Source organism: Pelobates fuscus, chromosome 12, assembly GCF_036172605.1.
Source record: "Pelobates fuscus isolate aPelFus1 chromosome 12, aPelFus1.pri, whole genome shotgun sequence".
Classification (NCBI taxonomy): domain Eukaryota; kingdom Metazoa; phylum Chordata; class Amphibia; order Anura; family Pelobatidae; genus Pelobates; species Pelobates fuscus.
The window spans coordinates 93,920,111-93,944,590 of record NC_086328.1 but is presented as its reverse complement, the minus strand read 5'-3'; the positions used below and the strand labels follow the sequence as shown (position 1 = coordinate 93,944,590).

At 40.3% G+C, this 24,480-nt stretch overlaps 1 protein-coding gene across 4 annotated transcripts in view; it reads right to left on the bottom strand.

Annotated features, from left to right (window-relative positions):
- The window catches only part of LOC134579447 (3-galactosyl-N-acetylglucosaminide 4-alpha-L-fucosyltransferase FUT3-like), a 111,576-nt gene that overhangs the window by 14,882 nt on the left and 72,214 nt on the right, over nt 1-24,480 (bottom strand). For 2 of the 4 annotated variants that reach the window (XM_063438741.1, XM_063438743.1), the window contains exon 2: nt 12,827-12,925. The exons of the other annotated variants lie outside the window; for them this stretch is intronic. The gene's annotated coding sequence lies outside the window, so the exon portion shown is untranslated. The remainder of the gene's footprint in view (nt 1-12,826; nt 12,926-24,480) is intronic. 4 annotated transcript variants of the gene reach the window in all.

Sequence of the window (24,480 nt, the reverse complement as noted above, 5' to 3'; positions counted from 1 at the left end):
CACTGTGCCCCCTGCTCCGCCAGCTACCCACTGTGCCCCCTGCTTCCCCACCTAGCCTAACTGTGCCCCTGCTCCCCCCGCTCCACACAGTGCCCCTCCTCCCCACCTAGCATAACTGTGCCCCCTGCCCCCCCACCTAGCCTATCAGTGCCCCTGCTCCCCCAGCTACCTACAGTTCCCCTTGCTCCCCCAGCTACCACCACTGTGCCCCCTCTCCCCCAGCTACTACCACTGTGCCCTTTCTCCCCCAGCTACTACCACTGTGCCCCCTCTCCCCCAGCTACCCTCTGTGCCCCTGCTCCTCCACCTTCCCACTGTGCCTCTGCTCCCCCAGTTACCCACTGTGACCCTGCTCTCCAACCTACAACTACACTACCCCCGCTCCCCCAGTTACCCACTGTGCCCCTGCTCTCCTACCTATCACTACACTACCCCTTCTCCCCCACTGTGCCCCATGTTCCCCCACCCACCACTACTTTACCTCTGCTCCCCCACCTACCAATACACTACACTTGCTCCCACAGCTACCACCACTGTGCCACCTGGTCCCCCACCTACCACCATTGTGCCCCCTGATCCCCCACCTACCACCACTGTGCCCCCTGATCCCCTACCTACCACTACACTGCCCCTGCTCCCCCAGCTACCACTACACTACACACCTATTGACACACACAGTACATGGATAAAGGGGTATGATGGGGGGGGGGGGGGCGCTTTGAAGATTTTTTGCACAGGGCGCCTTAGGGCCTAAGGCCGGCCCTGAACCCGGCCATTCTAAGGTCTGGTAATACGTTTTCTATTTGGGTTATATTCTGCGTGTTTGGGTCACTTGTCGTGACATAGTGCAGCCCTGTGTAGCACTCCAAGCTGGAACTCAAATGGATGACCCATGACTAGACTGGAGCATGGTGGAAAAATGTGTTTCGGTTGAACTACTCTATGCAAAAATAATTGATCTGCCACACAGATACACAAAAATATACAGCACAGACAGACACCCACTGCAACATACATAGAAACACTGCTACACATACACACAAACTGATATACACCCCCACACAAAGATACACACTTCACACAGGTTCATATTGCCACATATACTTAGACATTCAAGGTCCTACACACATATATACTGACTCAAATACAAAAAAACTGCCATACATATATAAACACTGGCAAACATACAGATACAACAAAATATTATATCCAGCTGATCTTAGCCACCCTTCCCTTCCGTCTTATATTGAAAGAGTGTCGCTTGCCTGGGGCAGGACATTTCTCTAGGTCTCCAAGCAGTGAGTGGTTTCTCTCCTAGACATGTCCATTAGAATTCAGATGACTTGAATTTCATCTGAAATTCTGCTGTATTTCAGAAGCTTCAAAATTCTGAATTCTGCACTATCCAAAATTACCAAAAGCAAACTAATTTAGATGAATTTAACCAAATGATTTCTGATCCATTCATTTTCATAAGGATAACAAATAAGAGACTTATCCATTAAGCAACTGAAACAGCAAAATTAAAAAAGGGATTTTTTTCTTAATACTGATTTTTCATCTGCTCAGTCGATAGCTCCCTAATTTTATTCCCTTATGTGGGATTGCCCTAATTAAAGGACCACTATAGTGCCAGGAAAACAAACATGTTTTACTGGCACTATAGTGCCCTGAGGGTGCCCCCACCCTCAGGGACCCACTCCCGCCAGGCAGAAAGGGGAGGAAGGGGGTTAAACACTCACCTTTCTCCAGCGCTGGGCTCCCTTGGCGCTCGGACTCTCCTCCCTCTTCTGACGTCACCGTGAAAATCACAGTGAGAAGTGCGGAAGCGCCTTTAGCGGCTGTCAAGGGCCACTAGAGGCCACTAGAATCTGGATTAACCCATATGTAAACATAGCAGTTTCACTGAAACTGCTATGTTTACAGCAGGCAGGGTTAATCCTAGATGGACCTGGCACCCAGACCACTTCATTAAGCGGAAGTGGTCTTGGTGCCTATAGTGGTCCTTTAAGGACATTAAATTAGGCTCCTGTTTCTTCTATCCAATGTAACTTCCTTATCATGCCACAAGGAAATAATCTGACATCCCTTCCTTCCAGCACTGCTGCAAAGGAGAGGTGTAGGTACTATCAATACAGTAACTGAAGGGACCAGCTCTGCCTTAATTTCAGAATACAGCCCATTTGCAAACGGGTTGTCATTTACAACCCACTCATCTATAACTCCAGTGCAGACTTGTTGTATTGTGTTGTATTTCCTCTTACCTAGCCCCTCCATGTGTCTCATCCCCCCAAGTGCCTCACTTTCTCCCCGCCAGCCCCTCCACGTGTCTCATTCCCTCCCCCCATGCCCCACCACATGTCTCATTCCACCCAGGCACCTCCATGTGCCTTTCGCCCTTCACAACTCATGCCCCTCCATGTGTCGCATTTCCCCCCTGTGTCTCATATGCTCCCGCCAGCTCCTTCGTGTGTCTGATCTCCCCCATAAGCCACTCCATGTGTCTCACCCCAAAGCCACTTCATGTGTCTCACTCCCCACAGGCACCTCCATGTGTTTTTCTTCCCACACCACTCTTGGCACCCCATATGTCTCTCTCCCCCTTTTCTCCTCTGCAGCCCCTCCATCTCTCTCTCCTCCCTCCCACATCCAAAAGTGCAGCAAGTGCCCCTGTTCATCAGAGGGGAAGACTCTGATAGGTAAACTGCTAATAGCTAATATTAGATTAAAGATAATCAAAGTATAGATTTGTATACTAACATCTATGAAAAAGATGACTATTAGACCATTAATAGCTGATAAAGGATGCAGAACTCATCTGCTAAGTTTGTGAGACAGTAAACAATCTAAAATTGTTCTGTGGATGTCTATTTAAATACTGTGAATACTATAAATATTAGAAACTGGTGAATGATGCAGGACTTAACTAATACGTGTATGGTACAGAGAATGATCTACAATTATCCGTTCTTCTAAACTTTGATTTGCTGAATATGTGGTAATCTATAGGATATATTTTGCAGAAATCCAAAAGAAAAGAAAAGAAAGCTGTTTTATTCCACCATCCTCGTCTATCCTGTAGACACAATAACATTATCACTAAATATTGAGCTATTTCAGGTCTATTTATATGTATTAGATTCTAATAAAGGTTAGGGTTATTTTTTAGCTAATTTCTTACTTCTTACTTACTCCCTTCCTTCATGCCTTCTATCAGTGGAGTGTATTGGGAATTTCTCTCTTTTTCTTTTTAAATAAATTTTTACCCTATGATATTTCTATTTTGTTTCCCTTCCCCTATTTGTCTTATATATATATATATATATATATATATATATATATATATATATATATATATATTTTTTTTTATATTCTTTATTTTTGTTGTGCAGGTAGTTTAGAGGTGTTCATGATGAAATGTGGTGTTTCTCTAAAGTGGAGAGTGACTTGCGAGAGGTTTAAGAGAGTCTTGTGAGTTTAGTTGCGCTGGGCATAAAATGATAGTATTTTTGTTTGTTTGCTAGGGGTACGGTCTGTGGTGTAATTATTTGTGGTGTTCTTTAGGTTATGTGTAACCTCTTAGTGGGCCTGGGGAGACACATGTAGTGATATAGATGCTGTATAGTGGAATAGCTGTACCGTGTGTCTGTGTGCCCCGTGGGCCCACCCATTTCGTGAGCGCCGCTGTACTGTATGCTGTGCTGAGCTGGGGTTGCGTGCAGGCGTTACTCTGTGGTCACTGTCTATGTGGGGAGTAAGCCGTTTATAAGATTGTAGGTATCAACAAAATATTATATTTTGGGGGATGCCAAGTTGCTGCAGGGTCATTGCGATTTCACGGGGGTCCCAGGTGATGTGGGTTGCAGTCCCCTGGGTGATTGACAGGGCCCTGGAAGGGCGCCATCTGTAGCTAAGGTTATGCTTTTGTAGCAGGGTGGGGAGCGGCTGCATCTCCCTACGCCATGCCATGGTACCACCGCTCAGATCTGCATAGAAAGTCAAGGACATGTCTTCAAAGGAGTAAGGTGAGTTGCCACGTAGTGCTTTCAGGAGAGCTGCTTTATTTTGTCCTCTAACGAATTGTATTATTAAGTCTTTCGTGGCTGTGGTTGGCGCCCTGGCTGATTTGGACACTCTGAATATGCCCTCTGTTTCTAATGTTTTGGCTAGTTTGGGCGTAAGCAGGGGCGACATTAGTCTCCTCACCATGTGCGGGAGCTCTGCATCGGGTAGGTTGTCGGTGACCCCCCTTACTTTTATGTTGTTCCCGCGGCGGGAGTCCTCAAGGGAGGCAAAGCGTCCTTCATAGGAGCTGTTTAGTTTTTGCAGATCCTTGACCTCTTGTTGGAGGTTGGTGATTTGCTGCTTGCTTGAGAGTGAGGCGGTTTCAAGTGCTCCTATTATGCCAGTCAGGCCTTTCAAGTCCTGGCGGATTGTGGCCATGTCTGCCTAGAGGTTCTTTTGTAGGTCCGCCAGTAGCTCTTTCAAGAGCGTGGCCGTCACCGAAGCAGAGTCCGGCTTTGTTGTCGGGATCTGTGGTGGAGGGAGCGCCTGTGCCGGTATGTAGCCCTCTTCAGTTCCACAGAAGTCGTCCGAGAGGTCCGAGCAGTCCCCAGTAATGGCTGCCATCTTAGGCCCCTGAGTGCCATGAGCCTGCCGCCACAAATCCCAGATGTTCATGCCCATTCGGGTCGCTTCTTGTCTCGCTTTTTTTGTTTTCTTTTCCATCTGGGTTTAGGACTCTGGGGAGGTTCGTCGGGTCCTGTAAATCCAGTCTGGGTCTCAGAAAATGGGTTGTTTATCGGCCTTGCGGTCCGGAGCTCCAGACACATCCTTTTTGTCTTCTATATTTCAATTAGTTTTGTGGGACAAATTGATGATATTCAGTCCACTATTTTCTGTCCCATGGTAAGGATTACAGACTATCCACTATTGCCATTGACTGCTTTTAACATGTGTGCTAAAGCTCATATTTTGATTAGACTGTTAACAAGATCAAAGCTACATTATATTTGGACACTAGGTGGCATTAGTATACATATATTGTCATAAAATGTTTCCTGCTGTGCTGTTTTATACTTTGGTTATAGTTTTAATTATTTTACTTATATTGTGATTACTAATTTGGTTTATTTATCATGCGCCGTCCCGTATTATATTCTTTACTAATTTTGCTGAGTACCTATGCGCTTCTTTTAGTGTAAAAATATCCATCTTCAAAACAGGCATCCAACACTATGCAGCGTATTCAAGGTGGGGCCTTAAACAATTTTCTCTTATGTTAAACTCCATATTGTATAGTGCTGATTGGGTTCATTCTATCAAAATGATGATCCTGCCAAAGATACTCTATATGTTTAGAGCTATACAGATTATGATGCGTTAAAACTTCTAAGAAATATAATGAAATGTGTTTGTACAGGCAAGAAAGCATGTTTATCAACATCTACATCTTTTAGGCCCAGAAGGAATGGGAAATTGTTTTTCTCTAACCTATCTCTATTCTACATGGTTGCCCAGTTTGCACAATCACTTAGGTGGGGGTACACATTCTGAAGAGAAAAAAATCTGCTACCCACGACCACGACCCCTCTCAACACTGCTCTGATCCAAATTATGTAGCAAAGACGTGACTTGTCTACTTTAAATATGGCTCACACCTATTTCCTATGGTGAAGACAAGCTCTTAAAGACGGTATTCATACATATATGTTTCTTATGAATCCTGTCATTGGCAACCCCATGCTCTACTGACACTGCAGAAAGAGCCACAAAGATTTTTTTTGGTGGTGTATCCATTCTTTTTATACTTACAGTTAGAGACTTTGAATGGAGAGGCCAGCCTTTGAGAGCTGAATCCTTTATGGAGAAATTTGGTATACTCTTTGTTGTACTTGGTAATTTTAATGCCATTTTAAAATTCTTGAGAACACAGATTACCCTTCGACCATTATCTCCACTTACTACAAACGAAAAATCGTATACCGTAAATGTTAAAGTTTGCGAAAAGGCACAATCTCCAGTTTTTATTGGATGTGACAAAACAGAAGTGCAATGGGAAAGACAAAATGTCAGGTGCTCTAGGAAAAGGAGCTTTGTCAGGTGATCAACAAAGATGAAGATTTTTGACAACTGCTATAAACTGTACATCTGTACCATTGTATAAGAAAATGTGTATTAAGGTGGTATCTAGACCCGGTGTGAATGCACCACATTTTTCCAAGTAATTTCCTCTGTATTCCAGAGGCTTACTATTACCATATCTGTTTGCAGTGTACAAGAGTAGCTTCGTATTGCAGGATGGTGTGCATGCTCCTTACTCAACAACTTGGTGTCACTCCTATGACCAACCCTTTGTTGGCCCAGGCATGATGCTGTTACCCTCGTTGTCCAGTTCAGACTTTAGACTGCCCCACAAGGTCTGTAACTTCTGCTATTGGAGAACAGATGTTCCTGAATTTGACACACTATTAAGAAGAAACCATGAAAGAATTTGGTGCCCCTGGATATAATACTTTGCTTTGCTGCCCCCTGATTAGGCTTATATACCCTAGGAAAACCTTGGTTTCCATGATTGAGTTAAATTTTAAAATATATTAGTACAGGGGTGTCAAACTCAAATTCATCGGGGGCCGCATCAGCAGTTTGGTCACCCTCAAAGGGCCGGTTGTATCTGTAGGACTATGTGTCCACTCTTTATTATCATAAATTATTACACACACACACTGACAGAGACATACACACACACACTGACAGACAGACATACACACACACACACACAGACTGACAGACATACACACACACACTGACAGACAGACATATACACACACTGACCGATACATACACACACACACACACACTGACAGACAGACATATACACACTGACAGAGACATACACCTACACACACACACACACACACACACACACACACTGACAGACAGACATATACACACACACACACTGACAGACACACACACACTGACAGACATACACACACTGACAGACACACACACACTGACAGACAGACATACACACACTGACAGACAGACATACACACACTGCCAGATACACACACTGCCAGACACACACACACTGACAGACATACACACACTGGCAGACACACACACACTGACAGACAGACACACACACACACTGACAGACAGACATACACACTGACAGACAGACATACACACAGACAGACATACACACACAGACAGACATACACACACACACAGACAGACAGGTTCAGGAGGGTGGCTTACCTGGGATCCAGAGTGCTGCCTGAGGTAGTTGGGAGTTGGAGGAGCTGGTCCTGCCCAGCCCCCCTCCTCTCTGCCCTCTGCTGTCTTCTTGGGAGGACTTCCTCCCAGGCTGACGTGAGGGGGCCGGCGGTAGCTCCGCCCCTGCTGGGCGCCAGCCGCGCTGTGTGCTACAGAGGGAGCAGGGATATGACGTGTTCATATCCCCGCCCCCTCCACACAGTCCGCGGCACTGAAGCTTGGCGCTCGGCCACGCTACAAGAATTGACCGGCAGGAGAGGGGAGCTGTGCGCTTCCCTCCTGCTGGTCACCCGGACATTTGCGCCCCCGGGCCGGTGCGCCCTAAGGCGGCCGCCTGAGCCGCCTTATGGACGCGCCGGCCCTGGGTGAAGACTGGCGGCCGGCGGCGGCTACACGGGCCACATGACGAGGTCTGGCGGGCCGGATTCGGCCCACGGGCCTTGTGTTTGACACCTGTGTATTAGTATATATCAGTAAAATATATTAGAGAGTTGAGCGGATACCTGGATGTTCAGGTCCGGCGGGTTCGACCGAACTTTGAAAAAAGTCCGGGTTCAGCTCGAAGTTGACTCCGAACCTGAACCCCATTGAAGTCAATGGGGACCCGAACTTTTGGCCACGAAAATGGCTCTAAAAACTCCTGGAAAGGGCTAGAGGGCTGCAAAAGGAAGTAAAATGGGGGTAAGAGTAGGACAAGTGCCCTGCAAACAAATGTGGATAGGGAAATCACTTAAAAATAACATAAAATAAGCAGCCGCTTAGTAGATAACTCCCTAATTCCCACGGTATTAGGGAGCTATCTACCAAAAGGCTGAAAGACCTAAATTGGTCACCTAAATTGGTCTTTCAGACATATTTACTAATACTAAGTAAATATTACTTAGTATTAGTAAATTCAGCCCCTACTCGCTATACCGCGAGTAGGGGCGTGTCTAGAAAACAGTGAGCAGCCAGTGGCTGCTCACTGTAAAAAAAACAAAAAAAAACCTATTGCCCCCACCCCTGTGCGATGGGTGGGGGCCCTAAATAACAATAAGGGGGGGACCTACTGTCCTCACCCCCGGCCCCCACCCCTGCGCGGTGGGTGGGGGCCCTAAATAACAATAAGGGGGGGATCTAAGCGGTATAGCGAGTAGGGGCATAATTTACTTATACTAAGTGACCAGCTTCTATAGAGGCTGGATCACTTGCTGCACTGGCCAATCACAGCCATTAGTAGGCATGGCTGTGATGGCTTCTAAGGGCACACGAGTCAAACGCTTGTTGATTGGCTGCCCTGCAGCCTTTCAAAATGCGTCATTAAATCGCTGCACTCCGAACTCCAACCCGAACATACAGTGATATGTCCGTGTTCGGATCCGGGGTCCAAAAAATGTAATGTTCGGCAGGAACCCGAACTTTTCTATATATAATATATTCCTTCCTCTTTCCCCCCCAAACCATTATGCCCAGTATCCTGACCCACTTTTTCCCCTCTCTACAGCATATCTGTTCCAATCTTGGTCATTACCTTACTTATAGAGCTGGTTTCCTAAACACATCAATCAAGTCACTAAACCTCTCTTCACCTGAAATCCTCTGTTAACCTACTGCATCCTTACAATGGTTTAAGCACTCACTGATATTTGTGTATGAATATGATCTACATATCTATATAATACACATTTTCTCTAATGTTCTCACTTCTATTTTTCACTTAAAACCCTAACTTCTCTCATTACTAAATTATCCCTATCCTTTCACTATCCCTGTCCCTGGAAACACCATATTGATTGCTTCCACCTTACTCCCCTCCCCTCTCTATTCATCCCATGCACTCTACACATACCTTTCCAGTCTATCTCCACCAACTCCTCCCATATCCTCTAAATACATACCCACCTACAAAACTTTCAAATCCTACTCCCACCTTCACTTCCTTTCTATCCTTCTGCTCCTAGCAGCTGGTGATGTCTCTTCAAACCTCGGTACCATCTCGGCAAACTCACCACATACTAACCCAAGGATCCACACTAATCTCATACCCATCTCATGTTCCTCTAAATCCTCCTTCAATACTGCCCTCTGTTTGAAATATTACTAAATCCACTGCTGTCCATGACTTCTTCATCTCTCGTTCAATAGATTTACTAGCCTTAACAGAAACCTGGATCTCCCCCTCTGACACTGCTACCCCTGCATTTTTGTCCTTCGGTGGTCTTCAACTTACCCACAACCCAAGAAACTCTGAATGTAAAGGTGGTGGTGTAGAGTCTCCCCTCACTGCTCCTTTAAACCTTTATCCACCCCCCTTCCCTCTCTTTCCCATCATTTGAAATACATTAAATTCGCCTTTTCAAACCCTTCTCTGTTATTTATCGTCCCCCTGGTTCCCCTCTTCTCTTCCTTGACCACTGTGCTGCCTGGCTCCCCTATTTCCTCTCTTCTAACATTCCATCCCTAATTCTCGGGGACTTCAATATTCCTATTAACCCATCTTTGACCTCTGCAGCCTCTAAACTACTTTCAATAACTTCCTCCTTCGGGCTATCACAGTGGGCTAATTCTCCCACCTATGTAGCTGGCAATACCCTAGACCTAATCTTCACTTATGCATGTACAGTATCTAATATCTGCAATTTCCTCTCTCTGATCACCACCTCTTATCATTTGCTCTCATGTACCCCCTCACCTAACCCCCCCTCAACTCAGGAGGGACCTTAATTCTCTTGATCTCAGCAGTTATCAGCTGATATTGATTAACAACTGCTGTCCATCCCTTCCCTCTCCTGTCCTTCACTGGCCATCTCCGCATATAACACTACCCTCACCTTTGCCTTGAACGCTGCAGCAGAGCTCCAAACAAGAACCTCGAGGAGGACCCGCCCCTAACCGTGGCATACTAAATCAACACGCTACCTGCAAAGATGCTCCCGTTGTGCTGAACGCTCCTGGAGGAAGTCTCGCACCCAGTCAGACTTTCTCCATTATAGATTCATATTGTGTTCATACAGCACAGCCCTTGCCCTTGCCAAACAGTCCTACTTTTCCTCTCTCATTAGCTCATGCTCCCGCAATCCCAGACGTCTCTTTGAAACCTTTAATTCTCTTCTTCGCCCTGCTTTGCCCACCCTCCAAATTAACCTTTCTGCTGATAACTTTGCATGTTACTTTACTGACAAGATTGAACAGCTAAGGGAAGAATTCTCCCCTCCTTGCCATTCTGTTCCTCAACCACACATAGATCAAGGATTTCCTACCCCAGATATTCTCCCCGGCTACTGACCAAGAGGTGGCTGCTCATCTCTGTTCCTCTCGCCCCACCACTTGCCCACTCGATCCTGTCCCATCTCACCTTATTAGAGCTCTCTCCACTTGTCTCGTGCCTTCCTTAACTCACATCTTCAACTGCTCTCTCTCTTCTGGCATTGTCCCTGCTGACCTTAAACATGCCACTGTAGTACCTATACTAAAAAAAACATCCCTCGACCCGTCCACCCCCTCTAACTATCGTCCCATATCCCTGCTCCCTTTTTCCTCAAAGCTTCTGGAAAGACTTGTCTTTACCCGTGTGTCTCATTTCCTCAATTCCAACTCTCTCCTTGACCCTCTTCAATCTGGTTTCCGCCCTCTTCTACTGAGACTACTGCGCTTATCAAAGTTACTAACGACCTAATCGCAGCTAAATCCAAAGGCCACTACTCCATACTAATTCTTCTTGACCTCTCAGCGGCCTTTGACACCGTTGATCATTCTCTCCTTCTTCAAACTCTTCAATCGCTTGGTCTCTGTGACTCTGTCCTCTCGTGGCTTTCCTCTTATCTCTCCCAACGCTCATTCAGTGTCTCTTTTTCTAATGATACCTCCTCCCCTCATCCTGTCTTGGTTGGAGTCCCCCAAGGCTCTGTCCTTGGTCCCCTTCTATTTTCTCTTTAAACTGCCTCTCTTGGCAAAATTATTACCTCTTTTGGATTCCGCTACCACCTGTACGCTGATGACACCCAGTTATAGCTCTCCTCCCCAGACCTCTCCCCTGCCGTCCTGCAACGTGTCACTGCTTGCCTTTCTTCCATCTCTGACTGGATGTCCTCCCGCTTTCTGAAACTCAATCTCTCTAAAACTGAGCTCCTTGTCTTTCCTCCTCCTAATACTGATCCTCCTCTTTCGCTCTCCCTTCAAGTTTGTGCTACCCACATCAGTCCATCCTTGCAAGCGCGCTGTCTTGGCGTCATACTTGATTCTGGCCTCACCTTTGAGCCTCACATCCAGCATGTTGCCAAATCCTGTAGATTCCATCTTAAAAACATGGCCTGCATCCGCCCCTTTCTTGCACCAGATACTACCAAGGAGCTTGTCCGTGCTCTAGTAATTTCCTGCATGGATTATTGTAACCCTCTCTTGATTGGTCTTCCCAAAAGCCGTACTGCACCGCTACAGTCCGTAATGAACGCTGCTGCCAGACTGATTTTCCTCTCTAGTCGTTTTTCTCACACCTCACCCCTCTGTCAGTCCTTACATTGGCTTCCTGTATGCTATAGGTACTAATTCACACCTATAAAGCACTGAACAACTCTAGCCCCTCTTATATCTCCTCACAGATCCATAGGTATGTCCCTTCTCGGTCTCTCCGCTCTGCACGTGACCACCTCCTGTCTGTTGTCCGCACCCGTACGGCCAACTCATGCTTGCAGGACTTCTCGCGGGCGGCTCCCTTCCTATGGAATAGCCTACCACCATCAGACTCTCCCCTAGTCTTGCATCTTTTAAGAAGTGCCTTAAAACCCATCTCTTTAGGAAAGCTTATGGCCTCCCAGAGTAACCTCTACCTCACATACCTGTCTCTTGCTCTCTCCTAAAGGGCAACCCACCTTATTTGACTGCAAATTCCTGTCCTAATGTGTTTTACACCCCACCTCCTATAGAATGTAAGCTCAATTGAGCAGGGTCCTCTTCAACCTATTGTTCCCGTAAGTTCTTTGTAATTGTCCTATTTATAGTTAAATTCCCCTCTCATAATATTGTAAAGCGCTACAGAATCTGTTAGAGCTATATAAATGGCAATAATAATAATAATAATAATAATAATAATAATAATCTTGCTCTTTCCCTTAAACGTTCTTTAAACGTTAATTAACACACTTGTGGTTTAGGTGCAACTGGTATTACTTTCTCACTCATTGTATCTATCTTCTTGACTTTTATGTCTTCTCTTCTCTCCTGGTCTTTGTCTTGCTCTTATGTGTTTTGATAAATTGTATCAAATGGAAAGATGCATGGAAAGGAAGCTTGTCTTTTTTTAGTAAAAAGGCAGATTTTTAGGGGGAAACCATAGGATGGAAGTGAGATAAAAACATTTTTCCTCTTGATCAAAAATACCTCCAGGAAGCGATCATTGAGCATGGAGATAGTGGTGGAGAAACAAAGAACCAAGATATTATGCAAATAGTTGATGGGATATTCAACCTGTCCTCCTATTGGTTTACACTGTCTCAAATTTCTATTCACAGAACCCAACTTCTCATCACCCAGTGCGCCTTCTCTATTCCTTGAAATCATTCGGACTTACAAACAATGATGATGACGTCGTACTGGTTAAAGGACTTTGCCTCTTGGATTATCTCTCAACCTTGGAACCACAGTAACTAACTTGGCCTAGATAAGGATTCTGAAAATAAAAATAAAGTGTGTGAAGATCTTCAAAATAAATATAAGTGCTCAAACAAGTGTCAAACTGATATATAGGTAAGTGTTTTCCCAACACGCAAATAAATCTAAAATCAAATATAAACAAAATATATACACCAGCTAAGTAAACCCTTGTGTCACAGTGAAAAAATATAATATACAAAATTATACTTGGTAAAGTTTATATCACAAATCAGTAAAAGGTGCCTAAAATAAAACAAAGAAACACAACAAAGATAGTGTGAACTGTAAAAACATATATAGTTAGGTGGGGTTGAACTGTCACTCACAACAAACACAACAAAGATAGTGTGAACTGTAAAAACATATATAGTTAGGTGGGGTTGAACTGTCACTCACATGACACAGAGCTGTATAAGGCTCTGTAATAAAGGTCCAATAATGCCACTTTTCTCTTCAGGATCCAGTTTTCCAATGACAGGATACAGGACCTCAACTCGTAACACCACAGGTATATTTATTGGCACAGAATCAAAAGCAAATAACAATATATATATATATATATATATATATATATATACAGCCCCCCGGGCCCTCACTGAATAACCGATATCCCTCTACTCCCCCTATTACATTTTGATTCAATCCATACGTTATACAAAAAGCTTAATGTCATAACATAACATACAAATATGTCTACTATTATGCAAAAGATATATGAACAGATACGACCTCTTAATACCTTGCAGCAACCACACAAATGCATTTAAACTCAATGTTGTTATGCTTTTACGTTGTAACCAGTTGATCTGTAACACTGCAATTTTATAATGTAAAAATAAAGAATGTCAAAAAAAAAAGAATAAAATGTTTCCTATTTCCTGTATTCAGACCTCTGCCATGAAATTATTTCCCGTGGAACGCAATCAGACCTTTACAATAAGTGGGACTTTGGTGAGGCACCGCTGGACGTGGCATCACATAAAGTGATGCAGTGACACCGCATCTGGCGGTACATCACTAAAGTCCCACTTGATGTAAAAGTCCGGTTGCATTCCAGAGGATTGTGAGTTCATCAAAAAGAGCCGGAAAGGACATAACTAATGCAGACTGAATCAGGCTCATTCTTTTTCCCCCTGTTATCTAATTTATCTTGACAGCTTCTCAACAGGACTGGCACCCAGGAATCACACTTCCTGTACCTTTTCCCTCCTAGTTTTCTGAAAGGTAAAAACATGCATACTGCAATTGTTTGCGTTATTTGAAATTCCTCAGAGCAACTGAGCTTCTACTTTGAACAGATGTCCTAGTTACTTACTTTGAAGTTTGGTGAATTATTGATCATCAATATCATGTCAAATAAATTATAACACCTTTAAATATCCCTATATTTTTATTTGTGTCAGGATCTAAATAATTGTATTAGGACGTTGCCCTTATTGGGAGCTTAGAATATACAAAAAACTCTCATGTTAGGGGATTTATCTAGAGAATTGAATAACCTCTTAGATAAACAAGCCATAGCTACATGGGAGATACAAACAGAGGGATGTAATGTAGGGCTGATTGTGCGGAGAACCTAGAAGCTTGTATACCTTGGATTTTAAAGCTCCTTCTTTATATTACCCAGTAAATATTAGGATAATAAGGCGGTACGTGATGACGTGAGACGCCACACGTGCTAGAGGTGGGCGGGTCCGGAACGGAGAAGGGGAGAATGAACGCGGAGACGAGCTAACCACGCTGCTCCGTGATCACTATTTGGCTGGCTGTTAGGAATGATCCGACGAAGTGGAATGAAAAGTGTGGCTAGTTTGGAGCAATATAGTGGTGTTTGATGCTTGAAGTTTATGCTAAAAGTACACTGACGGGCTTTGAAGGAAGGGAAGGGAAGGAAGGGAAAAAATTAAAAAATTTGCAGAGCGTTTCTCTTTTCTACATAGAGAGATTTCCTTTTTAAACAAACAAGAGGAAAGAAAGAAGAGAAAACGGAAGGGAAGAGGAAGGGAAAAGAAAGAGAGAAAAAAAATAGAAAAAAAAACCCTCAGTAATCTTCTAAACAGCTATAAACAAAACTGTGAGTACCTCTGAACATACTGCAACATATTAAATTCATTAACATATCTGCACATAAATATTGGCTTGAGACAAGATTTGCATGAGAGGAGATTAACGTAATTGATTAATTCAATTAAGCTAAAAGTCATACATAAAGTAGGTTATTCAGCCAAAAAAAAATTTTCTTTCCTTTTTATTAAGAAGCACCTAAGAAATAAAAATGACAACTAGAAAAACAACTACAGAAAAGAAAAAAGAAACTAAATCAGTTCAACAAACAGAAAATAGGTTATTAGGTTATCTGGCTTTTTTTCAACTCCTATTAAAGACATGCAGGAACAGCAAATTGAATGCATGACACACCCAATTAATACCTCCAACATAAACTTGGAAATTCCAATTGCTCAATCTTTATCAGAAACTCAAGCAACTGCTTCAATTAACATACTAGATCAACTTAAACAAGTGCTGGAGTTACAACTCAATACACTAAAACAAGATATGTTAATAAGTTTTAATGACATAAAACAAGATATTAAAAATGTTGCAATATGAGTGGTAGAAATGGAAAAAAATGTGAAGTGTTTGGAACTCAAATAAAAGCAATCAATATAGAAATGCAGTTTTTAACAAATAAAGCTGACAATCTTGAAAAGAAAATAGCAGTTTTGGAAGATAGATCAAGAAAAAGTAACATAAGAATAAGAGGGGTTTCTGAAGAAATCACTAATGAAAAATTAAAAGAATATTTAAATAACTTATTCAAAGAAGTCCTACCTGAAATACCCTCAGATGAATATCAAATAGAACATTTCCATCGAATATACAAACCCAATACAATTGCTTCACACCTTCCAAGAGATGTAATAGTTAGCTTTTCTTCACTAACAATGAGAAATAATTTAATGAAAGCCAGTCGTATCAAACCCCGAATAAATTTTATTTATAAAGATATAATTTTTTTGCAAGATCTATCCTATTACACTAGGACTTGGAGACAGACTTGGAGACTTTTCTACCGTGACAGACTTTCTGAGAAAAGATGGGATCAGATTTCAATGGGGTCTTCCGACATCTGTAAAGTTTATTTGGAAACAAGAAAAGATTTTTTTTTTTGGATGCAAATGAAGCAAACAGCTGGTTAACCAGTATCAAAGAGAAAAGATGAAAAGACTGTTGCGACAGAAAAATAAAGAGCACATTTTTTTTCTTTTTTGAGATTTTTAGAAACAATTAAGCAGTTATTTTGTTTTGATAGCCTCACTTGTATAGCTGATAAGCTTTCACTATTTCACATAACTTCACTTGTATAGCTAACAAGCTTTTATTAATATGGAATTAAGTATGCACAATAGTAATTTTTCAGAGAAATAACTCACTAAGAGATTAAAGGCACATAAATACATGAAGTAAGGTGTTAAAAAGAAAACACGTCTAAGTGTTAATACAAATGGGATCCATAATTCAATATGATGGTTTAAAGGACACTATTTACACATAACTAGAAGGATTTTCAATTTACACTTTAGTAACAAATAATAAGATTAAATTCACTTGTAATCAAACAATATGAGAAATAATAATCAAATTTCTAATTTATATATTGGCTAAAATAAGTATAGTAACTATTTTAAGAAGAAACACGTTTAATTAGATCAAAAGGAGAAAAAGGAGAAAGGGAAATGGGATTTAAAGTGTTAAAAGAAGGAAAAATATATATATATATATATTTTTTTTGTTCCTCTCTTTCTTCTTTCGGGGTAAAACTGTAAATAATACAACTTCTTTCCAGACATACCTACTTAGTGTCTGATTTAAAGACACAGTAAAGAGTGATTTTCTAAAGGAAAATTTACAGTCTTTGTGCTTAAAAGGGAGGATTTCCTCCAATGATTTTAAATTTATGTTTTTGGTATTGTTATGTATATGTTTTTGCAGCAACAGGGAAAGATAATGGTGATCATCGAGTGGAAAAGGATGCTAAGATGTCTCGAAAAGTAACATGATAAAAATGCTTACACTCAATGTTCAAGGGATGAATACTATAGCAAAAAGAGCTTTATTGTATAGGTATCTAAGTGAAAAGCAATTGAATTTATTTAAGAAACCCATTGGAGGCAAATAGATAAACAGAATTGGGGAGGTAAAAGATTTCCGCTTATAATTCAAGCTTCTAATAAAGATAAAAAAAATGTGGGGTAGCTGTAATATTTGGAGAAAAAATTAAAGTTGAAATTATCCATCAGATACAAGATATTAAGGGTAGATATTTGATAATAATATGTAAAATTGATTCTATACTTTTTACATTATGTAATATATACCTTCCTAATTATTCACCAGTTTCTTATTTAAAAACAATACCGGAAAAAGTAGATGAAATTAAAGTGGGTAAGTTAATATTAGCAGGAGACTTTAATGCTGTATTGGATCCTCAGATAGATAAAAAAATAATGAAAGGAAACAATTTAAATCACATGGTGATAAAACAAGCTAAAGTTTAAAAAAAAATTAAAGATGAGTATGATTTATTTGATATCTGGAGAATTTATAATCCCAACGAGAGAGATTACACGCATTTTTCTAAAGTTAATTTCTCTTATTCAAGATTGGACATGATTTGTGTAGATCCAAGCATTATTGATATGATTAAAAAAACAAATATTGGGGGGCGGAGCTTGACAGCCAAGCTGAGTGGTCGCACCTCAGCAGAACTCCTGTCTAAATAGCCTGAAAAACCTGCAAATTCAATGCCTTTACACCCCAGACACTGGGGCTTAATATCCAGACAATGCATAACCGCGCCTGGGACCACAAAATGCGACCGATTCCAGGGGATGGACCTGAGGCCTACCTGCGGCCTACTCAGGAAGCAGGGGGAGACGGCCGATCCCTCAGCCGACTGCAGCCTGTAACAAAGGAGGTCTACCCGGAACACTCTCTTCCCCCCCCCTTGCCGGTGAGGGATATCCCGGCAACCAGAGCATGTGGATCAGGACGGAGAAACCGAGCTCAGCCACCTTGCACCGCCGGACCGCCGACTCACGACATGGCGGAGACCACGTGGATCTCAGCATCCAAGCCCAGCTTGCCTCCACTGTCGGAGCGGCTAGACCGCCTATTCAGCGATTTTTGGGCCAAACTCACCAGCCGCAGAGACACCCGGACACAAGTCCCACCGGCATTAGCCACAAAGGACATTACACAGCAGCCTGCAGCTCCGGTGCGGAACCTGAGAAAGATCGAGACAGCAGGGAGTGAGAGGCGGAAGAAACGCCGAAAGCCCCAGCTGGTGAGTTGCCCAAAGCCTTAACGGAGAAGATCTTCAGGGCTGCCCCATCACCACCCCTCTCACCCGCAAAACGTCCTCTCTAAGAACCGGCCTAGCACACTCAGGCAGGTTCCGTCTCAGAACAGCAGCCCTCCGGGTCTAAAGGCACACACAGGACTCCCAAACACTCACCACTCCAAGCCACCAGGAAACCTAGAGGCAGCACGGAGCCAACTCACTGCCCAACGAACGGGAGTGTTTGGTCCACTCGCTCCCCCGAGAGGCGGCAAAACATATGGCTGTGACATACCCCTGGCAGGTGTTGGTTGACCGGGACATTTGACAACACAGATGAGCTATTCACCCTATGCCTCATAAAGTCCCTACCTGCTACTAAGGACATTTTCTTGTTCCCCTGAGAAATATAGTGTTACTCCCATGCTCATATGCTATGCTCTGCAACTCACACGCTAACACACTGCAATTCTCTTGTATGCCTATCGACTAACAACACTAGTATAAACATGTGCCAAACTTTTAACAAAGCACAACCTCTACACACTCTATAGGGCTATGTATAATAACAATGTTCAGCCTGCATAACACTCCATAGCCTCAATAGACTTAGCATGCTCCTACATTCCTGTATTAACCCATAAAACTGTGCAAAGTTAATAGGACACATAACTGTTTCTCTATGTCTATGTCTAAGTCTTTCATTTGCTATCACTACTAAGCTTACGATATTATCTTGTTTACATAACTACTTAAAAAAGTGCAATGTCATTAATGCCATGTTATTAAGACTGTATGCAAACTTGACTGTACCAGCTATTGTGGCAGTACAAATTCGCCTGTTACCCTTATGCACAAACAAAAATAAAGAATAAAAAAAAAAAATATTAATGAAATAGTTTGGACAGATCATAATGGGGTGTCTTGCGAAATAGCCTTTTGTATACCTAAAAGAGAAGCTTATACTTGGCGTTTGAGAGATAATTTGCTTTGTTCTGAAACAAATAAAATCTATATAGAAAATAATATAAAAAATTATTTTAAAGAAAAATTTTCAGAAAATATTGATCCATCTACCTTGTGGTGTGCTTTTAAGGCTGTTATAAGAGGCCACTTTATCAAATTACAAAGTCGACTTGATAAAAATATTACTTTATCCTATTTACATACTGAATTAAGAAATATGACTTATATCAATAAACAATCTCCATCTCCTGAAATCTAAGAGAAAATATTAGTATTGAAAGAAAATATAAAGCAAAAATTAATAGAAATGACAGCCAAAAATATGGATAGATTAAAACTTAAATATTATTCTAAAGGTAATCGAGCTGATAAAATGCTATCTCAAAAACTCAGAAAACAAAAAGGACAGAACAAAGTGGAAAAAATAATATATAATGGAAAAACAGCAATAACTCCTAGAGAAATTGGAAAATATTTTAATGAATTCTACAGTAACCTATATAATATATCTCAAAACAACACAGATGATGATATTAAAAATGATCTAAAAACTATAAAGAAGTTTCAACTAACAGCCATGGACAATGAACTTTTAAACAAACCTATAACTATGGATGAGATTATGAAAGTCATAAATGAGTTAGAATGATCAAAAACACCAGGCCCTGATGGGTTTATTAAAAGAATCTCTGCTATAAGTTTTTTTATACTTGTATATTTCTTATGTGCATTTCACTGTTTTATTCATTTTTTCAGTAGTTCTTACTGTCCATCTATCCTTATATGCGCACTGCTGTTTTTTTTTAATTTTTTTAGCTGATTAGAGTTTAGAGCTATTATCCTAGGTTCCCACCTATAACACTATTCCATTTTGATTTCTATTTATTTTCTCTATTTATTGTAATACCCGGTTAGATATCTCCTAGTACGTGTAGGTTCTCTCACCTACTATTATCTATCTTACATAGTTACATAGGCTAAAAAAGAGACATGCATCCACCAAGTTCAGTCTTTCTTTAATCTGCTTTTACTGTTGATCCAAAACAAACTTAATAATAAAGCCAGCCTCTCAGGATGATAAAAATCACAATGTAGATAACACACTGGCCGTTAAAGGCCGTTAAATGTAGATAACACACTGGCCGATAAAATAAAGAACACAAATATATACATATCAAAACACTGTAACGATTACATAGGTTGATATGGAGCACAACTGCAGATTTCTTAGGACTTAGATTGTAGATTAGGATACTTAGAGAATAGAATAGGAACTGTGTATTCAATAATGGAAAATACAGGTACTGTATCTTTAATTACTTCGCTGTTGGTTTAATTGGAGTAAGCAGCTTCCGATATACATGCAATCTAGCACATTGGTGTTTGCAAGTTTAAAGGAAATGGAGGAATTTAGAAATGAAGTTCTAACAGGAGTGATTCGTTTTGGAGTTAGAGATAGCAGGCCTGGAAGCAGCTGTAGCCTGAATGCTTAACGGACTTGAGAGCAGGCTGCAGCAGAAATGCTTGGCAAACTTGAGAGCAGACTATGGCAGGAATGCTTAGCGGTTTTGAGAGAAGGTAAGCTCTTATCACAGATATAACAACTGACTTAGCTTCCAAAGGGTGAAAAATCAGGTTCCCGGAGTTCTCCTCCGGGGAGGGTTGTTTCTCAGGCAGGATGAGGAAAGTCCAGATACTAGCCGTGGTCGAGGAGAGGAGAAGGAGGGTAAGTAGAATTCCAGTCCGGTTCGGTACACAATAGAGGTCGCAGATAAACTTTTACCCGGGTTGATATCGCGGTAACGCTTTTCAATAATCAAGTGTCTTGTATCTGGCGCGGTCGCATTATGTAGCGTGGGGAGACCGCGTCAGAGAAGGGGTGTGGCTAAACTCTGTCAACACGGAAGAGACAAGGATTACCGGTAGTTGAGGCATGACAAACACTAAAAGTGTAAGAACTAAAAGCGACATACCATATCTAAATATGTGGTTAACGAAATTGTGATTAAACCAAAGACAAAGAAAACCATGTAGTCATGCTAATAATATAAGTCATAAGTATTGAATTTATTAAATAAAAACATAATCAGAAAACTATTAGTGCACCTTAAGATATTCTAAATATGATCACATATCTAATCATAACAAACGTAAAAATCTGTGTATTGCTTTAACCAGCTTGCACCAAGTATACTAAATAAGCAGCAATATTGCCTTGCACTAAATCTCCTTTCTTCCAGACTATATGCATGACTTTATGTCCTATGTATAGTCCTGCTTATTAATAGATTTCCAGACAATGGTTTGTATTGGCCCCAAATATATTTGCATAATTCTTTCATATACCTTCTGAGATGTTGCTTTTCTAAACTAAACATATTTACAGGTGTTAACCTTTCTTCATAGCTAAAATGTTCCATTCCTTCTGTTGTAATTTGTTTTTATTGAAATATTTATCTTAAAACATTTTATACAAATAGACATAAAAAGAAAAGAGCAATGATTCTACTTAGAATCAGACAGAAAAAAAGTCATACCATAATCGCAGAAGGATAACTTATTCGTATTCATAAATCTATACATTTCATTACATTATGTCATTGTTACTAATTTTCTTCAGATTTAATTTCAACAATTACACAGGTTATTGATATATTTTGACTTTGATAACTTTATCTTAGAATTATTATCTATAATATATCACTCTGTTTTAGTACATTTTTTTTTTCAAATTGGATTTTTATTAAAGATTTTTCAATAAGAATAGGGTACAGAAATGAAAAAGGGAAAACAACAATAGGGGTACAAGAAAAAAAAGGGGGGTAGGGAGTCACGGATCTATAGGTTGTTATTATACAGTTGTACCTTAAGTAAATAGTTTTAGTACATTTTTAAAACCATCCGTACAGACTTTCTTGTTCTCAGTAATATGTCTATCCTTCCTCTGATTATCTCACATTCATTCAAATGTTTACAAACACTAACACATAGATTGGGTTAACTCTTTACTCAAGTATTTATAGCGATTATAATATTTAACCTATACTTATTTCCATTTCTTTTTCCCTTCTCTTTTTTCTCTCTTTTTTTCCTTTCCCCTTTTTTTTCTTCCCTCACCCTTCACTACTAATATGTTCTACTTTACGCAGTAATTCCTTTCTCTTGATTTTTATTATTTTTTATCCTTCTATATGATTTATATCTGCTATTAGGGTAGCATATAACTATCTTAGTATATTTGTTTTATAAACATCATACCAGATTACTCCCTTTTCCATCTCCAATTGGTTCAAAATCTTACTCTTTAATTGGTGTTGTATCAGCTACCCAGGTAGTGAGAGGGTATCAGCCGTTGGAGACGTCCTTTTCCCAGCAAGCTGCTGTGGAGAAGTAAAGCTGGTGTAATCCCATCCACGTTATCCAGAGCGAGAGTCAGGTTCAGCTGTAAAAAGGAGCAGAATAATATTCCCAAATAATCCCCTTCCAAGAACGAGACGAGGCTACGTTTTGAAGGGTCAAGAAGAACTGAGGACTGGAACACCCAGCCTGCTTTTTATTACAACTGCACACAAAAATAACACACCCAGGGGGAGGCATGAAATCATCAATCATGTACATGGTACAACCCACACATCCCCTCCCCTCAGATAAACAGTTAACATAATTATACTGTACATGTTTTTATCAAAGTTCTGGATGTGCCCCAAAACCAAGAGGTACCCCTTTAAATCTGGCACCGCCGGATTTAATATTAATATTTGGAGAAAAAATTAAAGTTGAAATTATCCATCAGATACAAGATATTAAGGGTAGATATTTGATAATAATATGTAAAATTGATTCTATACTTTTTACATTATGTAATATATACCTTCCTAATTATTCACCAGTTTCTTATTTAAAAACAATACCGGAAAAAGTAGATGAAATTAAAGTGGGTAAGTTAATATTAGCAGGAGACTTTAATGCTGTATTGGATCCTCAGATAGATAAAAAATGAATGAAAGGAAACAATTTAAATCACATGGTGATAAAACAAGCTAAAGCTTTAAAAAAAATTAAAGATGAGTATAATTTATTTGATATCTGGAGAATTTATAATCCCAACGAGAGAGATTACACGCATTTTTCTAAAGTTCATTTCTCTCATTCAAGATTGGACATGATTTGGGTAGATCCAAGCATTATTGATATGATTAAAAAAACAAATATTAATGAAATAGTTTGGACAGATCATAATGGGGTGTTTTGCGAAATAGCCTTTTGCATACCTAAAAGAGAAGCTTATACTTGGCGTTTGAGAGATAATTTGCTTTGTTCTGAAACAAATAAAATCTATATAGAAAATAATATAAAAAATTATTTTAAAGAAAAATTTTCAGAAAATATTGATCCATCTACCTTGTGGTGTGCTTTTAAGGCTGCTATAAGAGGCCACTTTATCAAATTACAAAGTCGACTTGATAAAAATATTACTTTATCCTATTTACTTACTGAATTAAGAAATATGACTTATATCAATAAACAATCTCCATCTCCTGAAATCTAAGAGAAAATATTAGTATTTAAAGAAAATATAAAGCAAAAATTAATAGAAATGACAGCCAAAAATATGGATAGATTAAAACTTAAATATTATTCTAAAGGTAATCAAGCTGATAAAATGCTATCTCAAAAACTCAGAAAACAAAAAGGACAGAACAAAGTGGAAAAAATAATATATAATGGAAAAACAGCAATAACTCCTAGAGAAATTGGAAAATATTTTAATGAATTCTACAGTAACCTATATAATATATCTCAAAACAACACAGATGATGATATTAAAAAGTATCTAAAAACTATAAAGAAGTTTCAACTAACAGCCATGGACAATGAACTTTTAAACAAACCTATAACTATGGATGAGATTATGAAAGTCATCAATCAAATATTGTAAAGCGCTACGGAATCTGTTGGCGCTATATAAATGGCAATAATAATAATAATAATCAATGAGTTAGAAAGATCAAAAACACCAAGCCCTGATGGGTTTATTAAAAGGATCTCTGCTATAAGTTTTTTATACTTGTATATTTCTTATGTGTATTTCACTGTTTTGTTCATTTTTTCAGTAGTTCTTACTGTCCATCTATCCTTATATGCGCACTGCTGTTTTTTTTGTTTTTTTTAGCTGATTAGAGTTTAGAGCTATTATCCTAGGTTCCCACCTATAACACTATTCCATTTTTATTTCTATTTATTTTCTCTATTTATTGTAATAC